Below are 4,930 nucleotides of genomic sequence, written 5' to 3'. Positions count from 1 at the left end.
AGCCTCCATCTGTTGACACAAGTGCCAAAGACCCTGAATTCCTGGATCTTGCAAAGCTAAAGACACGATTCCACAGGTTAGATCGCCTACTGGATGTAGTGGATCGAAAAGAGGTTAATCCAAGCTGTGACGTACTGCCAATCTGAGGTTTTCCAAAATAGATGCCTAAAATGTAATTGAAGAGAATTAGGTCCAGCAGCAAACCTCACAAAAACTTTAGTTTAAATGGTTTCACATCACATCTTTCAGAATCCTCAAGGAATTTCTTATACCAAAAATTACAATAAAAAGCAATTTTGCAAACAATGTACCAGAATGTAGTTAGTCTCTGAGTAAGAATTAGATATGAAAAAATATTTATGAAAACAAGTCGGATGATCCCAAAACCTGTTTTTTTTTTAATACAAGGTGCAGATTGGACTGTTAATTCCCATTTCTGAGGCAGCATCGGATATGGATTCGAGGGACCGTTGCAGACCAGTAACTGAGCCTGGCACCAATAGGGTACAGGGAACTAGACAACATTATATTTCAACTCCTCACAGAGAACAGTCTAATAATAGAGATGGGCCTTGTGAGCACTGTGGAATGGTTCATACAGCCCAGATACCCGAAGAGTGCCTAGAAGCAACACTGAAGGGTGAAGCCAGTGATGACGAATCCTTGCTTGTCTGCTAGATGTGCAATACATCGACTAATTTTATTTATGCTCCTGTCGGTACAGTGCATATTGTGAGTTTTAAGTTCTTTTGGTACTTGAAAAGGAAACCGGATTTGTCTGACTGTGCGATACACTATTTATTATATTTTACTTTGATTTATGGGAGTCAACTAAGTGCATGGTAACATGTCCCATGCAGTTTTTTTTGGTTTGTATCATGCATTCAAGATATGTACGTATAAATTTGTTTTAAAATGTGGAATGAAAATAAATTATAACTTAAGTTTCTGCATTTACACTTCCTTTTCCTAGCTGTTTCTAAAATATTGTCTTTATTTATTCCTTTTGTCATAAATAGCATGTTTTATGATTTTTAACTATTAGAATTGTTAGGTGCCCTGAAAACTGAGTCTGGAACATGAAGAGTAATGTAAACACAAATAAAAATCCACTTTTACAGTAACAAAGGTTTTTTTTACTACTGCTATCCTTTTCTATTTTCCTCCATGCATCAAGAGAACTCCACAGAAGGTGCAACATTTGTTCAGGTGCCTTCCATCAATCATGATTCTGAAGTATTATTTTTACTTGAATAACTTGAGATATTTTGACTTATCTTAACAATTACTTCCTGATAGAGTCATGCCATTTGAAGATGGGCATGTGATGATATACATAAATGAACGTTCTGCCTAAAATATTTGATATAGCTGCTTCTGGGGACTCCAGGCAAACTTTCTCAGTAACATTTTTAAATAGTAAATAGAGTTTTTTTAAACTCATTTTATTTTTTGGATTGGTTCAAACTTAGCTCAAGAATGGCAGTCAGCCAGGATACTATTGGGAAAAAAAAATGGACTGACAAACGAACTTCTTGGTGCACTTGAGGATTTAATCCTACCACTTTGCATGTTCTGAGTGAGCTAAAGTATTCAGTTCACATTTCCATCCTTGGGTTCATTGTTGCTGTTGAGCAAGCATCACATTATTTGCAAATGAAAATTATCAAGAATTATCAAACAGTGAATCTAATAATTTTCCAATGTTCCCCATTATGCCATGCACCCAGTTCAGGGCAAGAACTGGCCTGAATTGATTGAGCGATATCCAAGATTCTGTTATTTTTGCTTTGAATTTAGCTCCACAGCTAGGTGTTAAAAGCAATTGGGTATTTACCCTCCAGATGGTTGGATGCGAAGACTTGTCTCTGGACTTCAGGAAACTTTGGAAGTTGTTTGAACACAGATCAACATCATTGAATCAAAATGTGTTTGCTTTACCAATGATGCTTTGCTTCCAGCACTGTTTCTGAAAATGTCTGAGGAGCCTGGAGTTTTTCTCCCTTTAGAGAAGTCAAGACTTCTGTTGATCCCTCCCCAGGACGGATCAGTCAAAATTGGAATTGTCGGTGCCATTCTCTACAGCATGTTGCACTAATGACCTAATATTCTGTGTCCCTTCACCATTTGCACCCCCCTGGGGTTGTAACCTGTATGGAATAACAAACCATACTCTGAGCATTCAATATTAGATTGAACACATCTACAACCTAATGCCAGTTTTTTTGATTGCTGCATAGAACAAGTCAGATTAGACTTGGAATTTGACAAAATGCAATTTTTTGGGGGGGTTGATGAAATCCAGTTGACATGAAAGTGTGTTGTATAAAAACAAAATCTTGGATCGTTTTCAGTTGTCTAATTAAGATTGCTTGCACTATAAAATCTAAGTGGGCTTGTTGCTAGATCAGTGCTCCCAAGATGTCCTGGTCCTGTTAATGTGATTACTGTTCCATCCCATTTACCCCATACAAACCAATACAAAAAGGACTGATTATTTCCCTAGGCTGCTAGTACTCTGTAATCTCCAGGTTGACATTGCACAATGGATTTGGAGCATTGGTGGCAACACCTCTAATGCAATTGTCAGGCCTGAAATTAGATCATAAAACCGTATAGCACTGAGAGAGACCGATTCAGCTCATCGTACTTGTGTTGCCTGTCTGAAAGTGCCATCAATTAATCCTACCATTTTTCTACCTCATTCTACTTGATTAGTCTTTCCCTTCATAACAGAAAGCTGTTATGAACACTAAGCTTGAATTTATGCTCTCACATTGTCTAGCCGACAGCTGCTGGCAATTCAGTCTTTAAAACCCTGGCAACTTAGATCTTTTTGGGCTTATGTTTATTTGTTGGTTTACCCTGTTTAAAATTTGTCAGACTAAAGTTTTGGAAAGGGCTGTTTTAGTACTGTTGCATCATAGATAGACACATTCTAAATCCGAAGACTCCAGTCTTGTAGCAGCAGCGTGATATATATTTAAATTAGCTTAACTCTATGCTGGTAGAGTTGCCTTAGGTGCAATCGGTGATTCAGGTGCAAATTGCACTCAGTTTGAGAAGGTTTGTTTTCCCCCTCTGGTTTCTACGCTCATTTGCATATCACACACAATCTGCCATGAGCCAGCACAATTAGGCAGCATTTTAGAATTCTTTTTAACATAATATATTTTTAAAATATAATATATCCCTTTTTAATAGGAGTGGCTGCGTTTTGATTAATACAGCATTTTAGTGGACTGCAGAACAGTTGGGCGACTGGGCACATTGTGCAATCTCCTTGCTAAAGCTCACCATGGAGCAGTCACTGTGGAAAGGCTCACAGCCCCTCGCAATGTCATCATCCCGTTTTGGATCAGTCTCCCCCATGGTTCAAGCTAACAGTGCAGCCATGTAGCTTGGGTTAGGAGAATGCCTGCGTCCAAGCTGAGAGCACAGCATGCAGTCCAATGGGCAAGGTTGCCCATTGGGTGGAATGGGGCGGAGGAGGGTAGAGTTTCAGGCAGCTACGCAGTGCACTAATCTCTAGCCATCCAAGTGGTGACCAGCACTCTCTAGGATGCGTGAAGGGGCCTTCAAACTTAACCAAGGCAGGTTCTTAGTAAACCCATGCTAACCCACGCTTCTCTCTCTTTCATCCTGCAGGAGGAGTACATCAGGAGCATGAAGCCTGGTGACCTAGCTGCGTGCCTCATGGCATACAGAGAGCAGAGATGACTGAGAAGAGAGCGACTGAGGCACCAGGCTGCACAGAGGGAGGAGCAGCACCCTCTGGAAGAAGGGGTGGCTGGGGCTCCTGCACACGCCGCAGAAGAGCCTCATGGAGCCATCGCTGGCCGGCGCCTAGCCAAACCCAGAGTCTATAGACACTGCCTTTCATTTCTGCAGATGACCAAGAACCAGTCTCGGCAACTAGTCGGTCACATCTGCCAGCTACTGCAGGATTTGGTGCCACGGGGACGTGGAGGGTATCTATTGCCAGTGGCCGTGAACGTGACCATGGCTCTCAATTTCTATGCCAGTGGCACCTTTCAGGGCTCCACAGGTGACCTCTGTGGGATATTACAAACCTCCACCCACAAATGCATCCATGAGGTCACAGATTCTATCTTCGTGAGGGCACACAACTTTGTGCAATTCACCCGGGACCAGGACAGTCAGCATGCAAAAGCAATTGGATTTGCCCAGATCTCGGGTTTCCCACAGGCACAGGGTGCCATCGACTGTACTCATGTGGCACTCAGATCTCCATGGCAACACTCGGTCAACTCTGTCAACCGCAAGGGATTCCATTCTCTGAATGTGCAGCTGGTGTGGATCCTGCAGGTCTGCGCACGATTTCCAGGGACTGTCCACAACTCCTACATCGTCATTTGGTCACAGATCCCTGATGTTTTCCAGGGTCCACAGAAACTGCAGGGATGGGTCCTCGGGGACAAGGGCTACCTGCAGAGGACGTGGCTGATGACACTCCTGTGGTGACCTCAGACTGCAGCAGAACAAAGGTATAATGGGGCTCATGCTGCAACTTGGTGGAGCCAACCATCAGGATGCTGTAAATGAGGTTCCATGGCCTGGACCGGCCTGATGGAGCCCTGCAATATAGCCCACAGAAAGTATCACATATTGTCATTGTCTGCTGTGCCCTTTACAAACTGGTGCTGCAATGGGGAGAGGAGATGGAGGAGCTAGAGTCTCCTATGCTGTGGAGGATGCCGATGGGGATGAGCGGTGAGGAGGTCCTCGCAGGCGACGATGACAGGGATGAGGCCCTCATGCTGGCCAGATGAGGCATGTGGACTCATGAGGCCTTCATAGCCGATAGATTTGTGGAGGATTTTGACAACATGCAGTGAGAAGACACCATAAGATCCTCACATCGCATCTGTGAACATTTGACTCCAGTCTTGCTTATGGCAGTGCACAT

The sequence above is a fragment of the Cetorhinus maximus genome, chromosome 4 (assembly GCF_964194155.1).
Source record: "Cetorhinus maximus chromosome 4, sCetMax3.hap1.1, whole genome shotgun sequence".
Taxonomy (NCBI): domain Eukaryota; kingdom Metazoa; phylum Chordata; class Chondrichthyes; order Lamniformes; family Cetorhinidae; genus Cetorhinus; species Cetorhinus maximus.
This window is presented reverse-complemented; position numbering follows the sequence as displayed.